The 12,986-nt window shown below is 39.8% G+C and overlaps 1 non-coding gene across 1 annotated transcript; it reads left to right on the forward strand.

Annotated features, from left to right (window-relative positions):
• The first annotated feature begins 1,902 nt into the window (after positions 1 to 1,902).
• Positions 1,903 to 1,984, forward strand: trnas-cga (transfer RNA serine (anticodon CGA)). The gene has a single exon. It is a non-coding gene; the product is annotated as a tRNA-Ser (tRNA).
• The last annotated feature ends 11,002 nt before the right edge of the window (positions 1,985 to 12,986 follow it).

Here is a 12,986-nt window from a genome sequence, read left to right on the forward strand (position 1 = left end):
AGTTCTCTCTGCTCAACTTTTTCCTGTCACTCATCTACTGTTCACTTTAGGCTTTACTACTTTTCAAGCCAATGAGCCTTTATTCTGTGAGTGTTGCACTTGACTAACCCTCAACCCTGAAGAGTACAAAGCAAAAAAACACAACAAAAAAAATAGATAAATAAAAAAAAGCAGAAACATGAACTGGTATGGATCCAAGAAAAGCTACTGGTGAGATATTGAGTGTTTTTCTCCTCGAGGGCATGCCTCTATCAAGGTGATTTCTCGCTGAGGGTCGGGCTAACTGTGCGGGACGCGATGGAAGTCCATTTCAGACGATAGTTTTATTGATGGCATCAAGTCACACATCGGCCTCTGTGGAGGTGCTACGCTGGCTGCTTTGCCCGGATGGTGGAACAGAGACACTGGGAGTGGAAGCTAAGGGGGAAAGGGGAAGGGGGTGGAGGGGTGGAGGGGCGGTTGGGCAGTATACTGGCACGCAGATAGTGTCTATCCAAAAGCAACATGCAGACACCTGCATTTAGGAAGATCAATACGTTGCCACAAACAGCTAAGAGTGTCTCTGGAGAATAGAATTCATTGATTTTCTGTTGGTGTTAATAGAGAGAGACGTTATTTCTGATATTCTCAGAACAAGTCAGCTCTACTCATGTTTCCAAGTTAAATTATAGCGATCGTATAAGAGAAAACCCCTTCCCTGTCACCGTGTTAAGTAATAGTTAGACTAGATTATTTATGAAAGATGATTTAATTTGTTTCTTTAATGAGTAGTATTTTTGCTTTACAAATATAGTTGAAAAGATTGCTTTCGAGAGCGATAAATATTGTCTTGGCAACTATTGTGCCAATATATAAATTACAGCAATATTTGCTCTTTTCACAGATTCATCATAATTACAATAAACCATTATCTAAGGCTGTGCCACGCATGATGAGTCAGCTTGCTGTCCCAAAATGTGATGGCCCCATACTGCTGCTTCTAGACGTATTGACCTGCTGTGTTGGCACACTGTCTATGAAGGCAGAGGGGTCAGGCAGGGCTGTTGCCTCACTAACCCTTGGGTTCAGCTACCCTGTCGGCATGCTATTGATCCCCCAGCAGTTACAGAGCTCCCTGTTGAGTATTCCTATACCGTAGATGAATGGCTGCGCTCACGAGGTGCCCCATTGCTACCATATAGTTACAGTTAGGTTTTTGTACGAGGGTGTGCTACACTCTTGTCTCCGTGCTGCTCAGTCAACAGCTTGGTATGACCAGGTTTTTTGTGTCCTGCTGATAATGGATTATGTGTGGTCAGTGTTCAAGCAATCTTGTTTAAGCAACATCTCCAATCAATTTGAACATTTACTATGAGGTCATTTTCTTCTTTTGATTTAAATTTATAACATTTATCTGAGAAAAGCTGAAAGAATATCACACAGTTCTTTATTTCTACTTTTTTGTCTGCCTTAATTGTAGTTGCTATTCTTCTTGTGGTCAACAGAAAAGACAAGAAAGACAAAGGATAAAAGAACACGAGGCTCCATAGGACAGTCAGCTCATTCTCATTGTGAATGTTTCATATGTATTCCCACTTTATGAAAGCCTGTAAGTTCTCTGAGATATGCACAAAGAGTTATTTGACCTTAGTGAGTCACTACTCATATTGATGAGTCACTGGCAGTGGCAAAGTTTGACACAAACAGCAATCACCCCACCATGTTAGAGTGAATGATGATGGAAAAAAATGCAAGATCCACATAAGGTTGTTGGAGTGGTGGTTGGCCATTTAAAATGGTGATAATATTACTTTCTTTTTTTATAAAGGAAAAGTTTCTATTCTCTCAACTGAAGCATCTCCAACATATCAATGTTGTGATAGATGCTTGGAGAGAACAATTTGGGTATAATTTGAATCACAAGCTGTGATGGCCGAGTGGTTAAGGCGTTGGATTCGAAATCCAATAGGGTTTCCCTGCGCAGGTTCAAACCCTGCTCACAGTGTTTGCAGATCATGTGCAGTTATTTGTGGCAGATGTGGCTCAGTGGTTGGGGTTGTCTCATAAACAGAAGGTTGGGGGTTTATTTCCCACTCTTGCCAATCAAAAGATTGGTGAAACTGACTGGTGTGGTGTAATATCACCTTGTGGAAGGCACTGTACATCCAATACCTGGATGGGTGTTTCCTGTACGTGGAAATTTAATGAAACCGCATGCTGTCACAGAGATGTTTTGGCTTATGTTTATAAATTGGCTTAAGTATTATACTCCAACATTTACAATACAAATGGTTCAAAAACAAGTTCAAAAAGTTGGAGTTGTTCAAAAACAACTTGTACAATCCATGCCCTATTAGATTTCTTTTTAGGGCCACTGCAGCACTTCCACTACAGTGATCTTGGGGAACTCCATCATATAATCACAAACAGAGTGATGGCCAAACTCTTTTTTGACATACAGTGTACTCCATGAGACACTGATAGGAGTCCCACAGTGACTGAGAAAATTAAGGAGAAGCTCCCAAATCTGTTCACATACAGTAGTTTTGGCGCCAAAACCAAACAAAATTGCATCATGAAAACAAAAAAAATGTCACAAAAATCAATTTAGATGAAAATAACTGCACTCAAGGTAAAGTCCACAAGCCAGGAGTCCTACTACCTTTTCCTCTTCCATCCCTCCAACCACTAGACTTTGTCATTAAAATGCGGAGTTCTGCATCTTGAAAGTTTATATTAAAGGGGTGTTTTGTGTTGGAATGGGATGCCAAGAGCTCTTGACTCAGCTGGCTATTTGAGGTTTGTTTTCAGCCTTCGCATTGACCTCCCCCTCATTATGCACCAAACCGTCTGACTCACCGCTTACATTGGCTCGTCTTCCAGCCATCAAAAACAATTCTGTAATATAGTAACTATGTGAACTCTTCCAACATTCTGAATAATTGCTGTTATACCATTACTTTGGTTGTGTTTTGACTTTCTTTACTGTCCATCAAGGATGTATTTGCTCTGAAACATATCGCTGAAAAGTAGAAATCCTCCAGGACCAAGCTGATACAAACGCTCAGACAAAGGATGAGAGACTCAAGTTTTCAAAAACTTTCACGTCTAAATTTTTTCCATATGGAGAAACTTTAATACTCAGGTAGATGAGAAAAAAAGTTGTCATATGTGGCATTACCTGTGGTATGTAAAAAGCCTGAATAAGGAATTAAAGGAGACTTGCCCTGCTGCCTTATCAGCTCTAATGATGAGACAGCTGGAGGTCATTTTCCAGCGGTTCAGCTTTGACATTATTACACTTATGATCTACCCAGCCTAGTCCCCCATGACAAGGATGGATGGACCTTATGCAATGTTAACCACTCATTCAAACCTGATATGATAGCTTTATATTACAAATGCTATAATTTCCCTCAGCCAGTTTTTTGGTTAAAAATGTCCTGTCATTGCATGACAGTGAAACCTTTTTGTTTGTTGAAAATGTAATGTTAAATGTCAAATCCTGATTAATGTGTGCTGTGATTAAAAAGAGTTTCTACCAAGATGTCATTGTGCTCTTGATGAATAGATGTGTGCTCTCTGCACTAAACCGGATAGCATGATTGGTACGGCACGATCTTCCTCTCAAGTGGACTTTGGGATAAAAATAGTTATAAAGTCATAAATTATCTGTCATGGAAAAACTTCTCATCAGTTACAGGAAAATTGATTTGGCCCAGATTCACAAGGGGTTTTTCAATATTCTTTAACATGATAAAAACTATTTTTCTCACAAGTTCTGTGAAATTGTTTAATGACAGATGAAAGTGATTGAGATTATTTCTCAGCTGTGCAGTCATTTAGTTAATTTAACTTTTGTCCCTTAGGCATTAAGATCAAAATCACCCATTCAAATAATCAATCAATATTATAGTTTAAAGTTGCAGTTCGATGAGTTAGGTGCAGTCCTTTCCACTTCAGAGTTGATATTTGGAACTTTTTCAAGATATCAAGATATTCTTTTATCTAGTCAGTGTGATGGCAATTCACTGTTTAAGATGCTTTATAATGTCAGTGATGACCATCTATTCTTTTTTTATGTATCTCAAAATGATACCATTTTCTTGAGTAATAATTTAAATGACATAATAATAAGTCTCTTCCCGTGGGTTAAGCTCAATGGCCCGAGCATGACCATACGGGATAGCTCCATAACCTATTACAGACGCTCAGATCGTTTTACAAGTTTATTTGTAATTAGATTCAATTAAATGACATGAAAGATACTTATAATATTACTGATAATAATTTAATTGAATAGTTTTAATGGAACTAATTGCCATTCATATTAAATCATGATATGTCATTTTTCAAATGTCCACATTTTTAAATTTCATGAACAAATACAATGATCGATGTGTGTGTTCTTCAAAGCAAGCAACTAATCCCCTTTCCACTCAGAAAGCATGTATCGTAAACTCTTTTTTAAACACGGACACTTCCACCAAAACAGTGCAATCAAATCCTTTCCCATTGCCTGGAGCAGTGTGTTTACTTTGAGTGCTCTGATGGTTATGACATACTTATACAACTGGAGTTACACACAGTAACTCTGATATCCTCCTGGGGACAAGCCTGTAGGTTTTCGTAATATAAATGAATAGCGTTACATGGTATCCCACAGACTATGGTGGATTGTGGTGGCTAACTTCTAAGTCGCCCATTAAACGTAGGTAGGTAGTCTAGTTTCTTGTTTTTGAACGCACATGATCTCCACAACATTAGACTGAGAGTGATCCATCCCTCTTGCAGACTCAGCCAAGCTCTTTTTTAATAAATAAATGTAACTTTATTATTTTCTTTTAATATGCAAGTGCGTGTGCTGATAAAAGACCAACTGAATAATACATAATAGCGTAGTCCCAGGTGAAGTACCTTCAGCTGCAATTAACGTGTCCATATTATATTTGTCAGTTATTTCAGATATGATAATGAAGAGTCATTTGAAAGAGGACTTATTGTTGACAGTTTAACTCATTTTAGTGGGTTCTGGGAGTTTTTGGCCGAGTTCAAAGGGGCTATAACTGGGCAAGTGTTTAGGTGATGATTTGCGACTGGCTTGGTTATAATTCACTCTTCTCCTGCTCGCTTTATGTCTTTCATGTGTTTCTTTTCTCTGCGATACACATGCAGATGTATGCTTTCCAGTTAGATACTTACTATATGATGCCCCCTTCACAATGCAAAGCTTTCAATTAATCTGTCACAATCATGAATGGAAGGGTTGTGTTTTGGGTCCGAGTCTTAGGTGGGCTTGGCAGGTGTTCCTGAGAGCCTTGGGCGGAGCCTGGCTTGCTCCTGCCACCACAGGTGCTCATTAAGATGGCCTTATAGGAGCTGCAGGAGCAGCCAGTCTTCGCCAGATCGTCTCACTAACTTTCAGCTTCTGCCTGCCTTTACCAGTTGTTCCCACACTCTGATTCCCTGGTACCAACCAGTACTTGACTCTCCGTAGTCTGGATATCTCTGCAGCCACAAATCCACACCTGCCTGCCAGCATCGCCTCAGCTCGGACTCCAACCAACACAGCCAGTACCCTCTCCTCCACCACGGACTCCTACTCTCACAAAGTAAGGACTATTTACTCCTCACGTGGATTCATTCATCTAACCTGACGGAGGACCGTTCTAACCATCTCCTCCCTTCTACAGAATCCTCCCATGCCTGGAAATCTCCACCACTAAGCATTCCTCTCTTTAATAAACATTTGACATTTTATTCCTTCTGGTCTGCATTGGAGTGACTATTCCTAATGGCTTGGGCTCAAGCCATGACACAATCTTGTGGCAACTGAACTTGTGTGTCATGTGTAGATTACAGCATTTCTGTAACATTTTGAAATGGAATTTCGACAAGGTTGAACCTAGAAATGTGACTGCAGGTGTGAACCCATATCAACAAACAGACACACTGCAGAAGTGGGTTAGTTTGACATATGATTCGTTCTTCTGAGGACGTCGACAGGTAATTCTGAATAAAGGGTACATGTATACTATCACAAGGTCCAGTTAAATGGTCCAGTTAAGCTATAACTGTAGCTCGACTTAACTGTGCGTGTAACTTTAACATGTAAAATTTACCTTTTTTAAAAGGCTGCTTTCCACTTTCATGCATGTTTCTGGATTTGCAAACCCACACAACCAAGTACACCCTCAGAAGTCAACATTTTAAAAGGGGCATGAGCCATTATAATCCGGACCAGACTTGACCAATGATTAAAACCATAAGGTGTTTTCTCACGTCAACATCAGGGACAATTGAGGTGACCATGGCCCAAATTGTTAAGTGATTGTCATCCAGTTAAAATATTTCAGTCAATTCCCCAACCTTTGCACTCGTGTGTCTGTAGGACAAGACACAGAACCTCTCATTGGCCCTGGTTTGTTCATTTTTGTGTGACTGTCAAGAACAAATTTGCATATAAGAGCATATATACACAATCAGCCATGAAAATATGACTACCTGCCCTAACAAAGAACTTCTTAGGGTGCCCTGAAATGTCATGTTAGCACTAGACCTTTTGGGCCCTGTCGGTTGTTGGGTGGGGTCATTGTAGATTGGTCTTGTTTCCCACGGACACCATCAGAACCCTATCTGGTTGGTATGTGGCGAGTTTAAGGCAGGCTGAATGCCTCAGATGCTTAGTCATGTTCTTTGAACCCATCCTAAATAGGTTTTGCTGTCCAGATTGGGAAAGCTACTTGGGAGAGTGCTATTGCTATATGGACCACAAACCTATAAAGATGTGTATGTAGGTGGCAAGGATCACAACAACATCCATGCAAATCCTAGGATGAAGGTTTTTTTTTTTAGCAGCAATGACACTGTAACAAGATGAGCAGTTCTACTCACTTTATCTGTAAGTGGTTTTAATGTTGTTAAATTGCGTGTGTGAAACACATTGTGAAAAGCTTTATATGACCTGGAGGACAGATTGAAATGAGCTATAAAAGTGTGGCTCTTTTCCCTTTCACAATCTAGTGCGGTCTTTCTCCTCTTTTTCACAAATGCTCTTCAGAGTGGAAGATTCTGTGCTGGAGATGTGCTCTCACAGTTGGAAATGGAAGGGAGAAGTGCCCGGGATGAGGCCCCTTGATGACTTTTAGTTTTAATTCGCATTGTTAACACATTCAAATTCCAATGCAATCTAAGCCTATTACCCATAAATAATGATCTCCTTTGGGTGAACTGATTGTATAAATAGATTCAAATTCCATTTTTGTAACCACAACTTTGTATTCATTTATTTAGCAATCGTATTGGTTTGCACAAGTTTTGATCCTCTAGCTCGTTTTGTGTGTGTTTTATTGGTGTTGCTTAGTGTATCTTTGTTGTCCTCTTTTCAAAATAGTAACTTTTTGTGTGTGAGTCTGCTAAGCTTTTGCAACAGCTCATTGACCTCATGTGAAATGTTTATGGAATTTGTACTGTAGGCCCATAGTCCGCAAGTGAGCTGTAAAAATCTAGCTACACAATATGCACCGGGGTACGTTCCTCCCAATGGGCCCTACACTTGTGTTGTACATTACTGGTGCCTCTCTATATCACATGAAAAGGCAAAAACAGTTATGAATTGTTCTTAGCTGTTTTTCAAAATGATTGACTACATAACATGCATACTTGTTAATAGAATCAACTGAATATTGGTTTCTTTCTCTCAATTGCGATTTGCAGATAGTAAAAAAATATAGAAAATCAATGCAGTTTCCCTTTCATCAAATATTCTAATAATTCATAACAACGGTTTGAAGGAGCTGTTAACAGAATCCATGGAGGTTAATTGGATCAAAGAAATTGCACAAGCAAAATGTCAGGACGGTCTGAGGATCTAGTCTCCAAAAACGCATGTCGTTGTAGCTTGACCACTGGTTTTCAAGATCATAAACTGATATACACGCTGAGATATATTGTATTTGTGGTTGCGTACTGTTGTAGGAAAATGCAAAGATAGCGGTTTTATATGTCCATGTGGACACAGCTTACCAAGCTTTTGCTCTGCTCTCGGACTATGAGACACTCTGGTTCTCAGCCTCTCAACACTGCACCATCCCTGTCTGCCTCCATCGGAGGAAGCTCCCTGCCCTCCCCATTCTCCTCCCACACTTTCCCCAAGATTCTGGCCAGGAGTGGTGCTGAAAGACTGAATGGTGGGCGATGGAAGCGCCTGTTCTCCCACGTCAGCGCTTAGATCCCAGAACTTGTCTCAGCTGGCTGCAGAGGCAAAAAGCGGCTGCCGTGCACAGATGCAAATTTCACATCACAGTGATGCATGTCTTTGTTGATATGCAGGACATCTTTACATGAACCAGAAAATGTGTTATCTGATGAAAGGCTCTGCTAGTTCCAGACTGGCCACCACTGCTATCCCACCACAAGCTTGAGGCCAGGTATAAACATCACCCCTGGGAATGAGCCAGTAAAAGTGTGCTAGACTTTGTTTTATCTGCAAGCAAGAACAATATTAACATTTGCCTCCTTAAGTGGATTGCCCAGATGCTCTGTCGATTGAGGCCCACACTTGCCCCTCTTTATTAGAACTGCATGGAGAAGTAAAACTCTGTGGTTTTCAGGAGACCTCTTTCTTTTTCCCTTCATCTCTTTGTCTTTTTGAGCTTAGATTGAGCCCTTTGACATGATGTCTTAGCATGTTGTCTGATAGTTTTCAAAAGCGGCTTCCAGTCGCTAATGAAAGACATAAAGTCGCAACAGTTTGACTTTTCAAACAGATGTTTGTAACTCCTGCACGAGATGGATTTGATTCTCTGAAAACCCTCTTTGTGCAAGGCAGTCATCCATCTGTGGTGATCTGTGTTTCAGTACATCTTAATAAAGTAACCCCCCCTCGTTTATCTACTCTCAGGAATGCTCTTGTTCTTGCTGTCTTCTCCTTTGTCATGCCGAGCACCCAGACTGTGATTTGTTTAGGTTTAAGATTTAAGGTTGGCTGAGGCCATGACTCATCATTACTTTGAGATGACTTGTTTTAATTTTCTTTCTGCTCAAGTAAAAAAATGATCTAAGGTCAAAGTAAAGACACTTGAAATGGAATTCAGTCATGTGTACTCATTACAGAGTGAAGGCATTATGATAAACAATTTTCATAAAGACATTTTTCCTGCATGTCATCATAATCTGTCAGTTAGTCGATAAAATCAATGTTCTATATATTCTAACAGTTCTGAACTGGCAAATAAACATACTAATAATCAAAACAAACCAATAATATACCAGTACAATGTTTAATTCATTGTCCAGGCTTTCCATTCATTAGACATTCATTTGTTTTCCTTCTGACATATCACCAGACGTTCCACTGCTGACCATGATAACTGAAGCAGTGGCCAAAGGTTCCAGCTCCTCCCTTTGAAAAGCTGACCCGTTCTTTAAATGTTTAAAGAGCCTGTTGCATCATCGCTTCTCGCCCACACATGCATGTTTGGGTGAATCTGGGGGGGACGTATGGGGGTGGGTGTTGTGATACATCATGTGTTTAAGCAGTGGAGGGGAGGCCTGGGTTGTACAAGGTTAATGACTGGTCCTCTTTGTGGGCTGTACCGGCTCTCTGAGAGAGGATAAGACTGGCGGTGAGGGGGCATCTGGGGCACAGGGGTCACATCACTCACATCAAAGGAGGCAGGGAGTCTGGGTCACTGTGTTTAGCCATGGGGTGGTGGAGAGAGCAGAGGGGTAGTTGGAGGGATTGGGAGCAGGATCACAGGGAATAAAGGGGATGAAGAGGCAGAGACAGTAAAAAAAAAAAAGAAAAAGAAGAAATTGAAGGAAAAAAACAAAGAAACTAGGTGGATGTGATGAGACAGCGCAAAGTTTGTAACGTTCGAGTGATTCTTTGATCAATGTTCACTTTCAAGTCTTCTCTTTCTTTTCTTATGGGAATGCTTTCAGTTTTCAAAGTATGGGTGAAAAAACCCTCGTCCTAAATTGGTCTATTTCACATAAAAATGTGAACATACAAATGGAAGAAAAAGGTTCTCGTAATAACCTTATCTATTTCTGTGTGAACTCCTCCAGCGAGCCTTCACAGTGCAACTCTGAACGATACCAGGCAAAAAAAGTCAGGCAGCTAAATAAAATTCAGATATTCTTCATTTTATTATTGATGGCTGGGCCTTTCCTGTGATGAAGTTGCTAAATGTCTTCAGTTAAGAAAAATAATGTATCACTTAGAATGTAACAGCAGTAGTGATAAACCTAACATTACCTCACCATAATCACAAATCACAGCACCGTGTCACAGTCTGTTAAAAAAAAAAACACATTTCCACTGCAGACATCTGGTTTGTTGAATCAGGAAATACACATAATGTCATTTTTCTTTCTTTCATTTGTTTATCTTCTGTTACTGGAGAAAATGGCAGCCCTTAGAAGTGAGGGAGCCACACTGACTGGGACTGTCCCCTAATTTTTGTCACAAAGGCTTGTTGCAGTGTACTCGAGCTCTTAAAATGTTACGACCGGGTTACAATTTGCTGTGCGTTTTCACATTTTTACATCTGTTTGATTCCTCGATGAATGAATACTTTAAATACTTGTGCCATGTGCTATTCATTTTCACCCATACCCAAAGGGAGCAGCTGATCTTCAGACCAAACCATAAAAAATCAATACAATGGAGAATTGGTTTACTAAAGCTTTTGTCTGTCACAGCCAATTAAAACCATCAGAAAAGCTGCGAAACAGCTTTAGTGAGGACATTTTTAAACAATGCTTGAGAAATTAAACTTGGTTAATGCTCTTCTGGGGCCTCATGTGGCAAAATATGTTTTGCTGAGTTAGTTTAATAGATTATTATTGTGTTTGGTAACACTGTGGAAAGTCTCAAGGCTTAAACATGTCTTGTCAGCTTACTGCAATGGAGTTGACCACAATATTGGACTCATAGGTTACAGTTTTTTCTCTCTAAATCTCATCAAAACTGATGCAATTGCTTAGTTTCGACCATTGTGGAGCCCTGGAACAAGTTTTGCAATTCCCGACAGCTTGGTTCTCTTATCAGAGCTTGCACCTGTGTTAGAGAATAGTATAAACAAAGCATCCATTTAACTTTTGATCCGAAATGTTTTGAAAATATTATTTAGGGGCTTGTTTGTGGGGTATAAAAAAGGATAAGACGCATAATCATACTGATTAGTCTGCATTAGAGCTCTACATTTTTTTTTTATCCACTTACATTTTAGGATAATTATGTGCAACATGCCATGTGATACATGAACTCAGTGAACCAAATGATATTGATGAACACAGGACTTCTTATAAGAACCTACTCCATTTAAATTTCAGCTACAGAGTTATAAAAAAAGCTCACCAACAATCCCTAAAAAGCATTGATTATGGCACGTTGGCATGTGAACTAAATTTGAGCTTTTTCTTAAACTAACAAGTTAACACTTTAGCAAGTATAACCTTCCACAATTCCTCATATTGTGTCATTCAAATGAAAAAATCACCAGCATTCATTAATTCACATAAAAATCGTCATTTGAGTGGACAACTGCTTGCTGTTAGAAAAAAGAAAAGTGGTGACAAGACTGATAGCAGGGAACCCCTTAGTTTGTGACTATGTATGTTTGAAAGTGATTCACTGTTGTATCTTAATCAGTGTCACAAATAATGGCACCACTTAGGTTCATGAGAAATGCAACATGATTGAAAGCCTAAACTCAGTCCTGCTGTTGTACAATATGATTTACTATGAAAGGCTCCCCCATTAGGAGTACTTAACACATACATGTGTGTAAGAGATTTATTGGGGGTGGTAGCTCTCGAGGAGCACAAGATAGGAGGGTTGTCTAGACTGCAGACGTTTAATCCCTTGGATTATCTACTGGATGAAGGGATGCTGGAAACAATGAGGATAATTTCAGCAGTTGAATTTAAATGATGTCATGTCATATTTGTGTCACAAGCAAAAGTTCAAATCGACAAATGGTACAGATCAAATGTAAACATTTGCAAATCAAATGAACAAATATTTCATTGAGACAGAACATTAAAAAAACAAATCAATTACTGATTCTTTGGGTGAGCAATGTTGTCCCATTTCTGTCTGATATAGGATTTAAGGCTGCTCCACAGTCCGGGTCTCCTTTGTTGTTTTTCACATTACAAAGACACACCAAATGTTTTCAGGAGTGCAGGCAGACCAGTCCAACACCCAAACTGTTCAACTGTGAAGCCACGCAGTGATAATAAAGGCTGTGTGTAGTTTGGCATTGGCTTGCTGAAATTTGAAAGACCTTCCCTGAAAAAAACATCTGGATGGGAGCAAATGTTGCTTTAAAGCATGTAAATACCTCTGTACATAGAGGTTTAGCCTTTTACGAATTAAGACAGGGATTCAACACACAGGCTGCATTGGGACAGACTTCAAGAATCTTTAGAATAATGCTTTTAAATGTACATTTGAAAACATTTTAATGTCCAGGGAAATATCTATGTGCATCAGAACAAAGCAAGTGAGAACTCTAGGCTGAAAACATGATCTTTGGACTCTTCAGACAGCACTGCTCTAAAGTCAGTTGAAAGCAGTGCTGTGGTGGAAATCACTGCAAAACGGAAACTGAACCATCCAGTTTATTGTCCTCCAGCTTGTGGCCCTCGGTCCAAATGCAGTGATGCTGAACAATATATAGGTTTTAAAGTAACATATGCAACCGTCCAGACATATTTTACAAGGAAGGCCTTGGTTATTTTCTCTATGCATTACCACAGCATGACTCTGTGGTGAAAGGGTCTGGCCACCGAAATTACCCATCTCCCATTGAAAGTATTTTGCTTTCAAAACTTCAGTAAATTGGTCTGCTTGCAACACATGCCTCTGGAGTTTTATATGCTGTGCACGAGATTACTTAATTCTAAGAGATTTCTCTCTGTCTACACTGGTTCCGCCATACTCGGGGGTTAAAAAAAAAAAACAAACAGCCACGTTGGCGGAGTGGCTCCATGGA

The sequence above is a fragment of the Odontesthes bonariensis genome, chromosome 22, assembly GCF_027942865.1.
Source record: "Odontesthes bonariensis isolate fOdoBon6 chromosome 22, fOdoBon6.hap1, whole genome shotgun sequence".
In the NCBI taxonomy this organism is placed as follows: Eukaryota; Metazoa; Chordata; class Actinopteri; order Atheriniformes; family Atherinopsidae; genus Odontesthes; species Odontesthes bonariensis.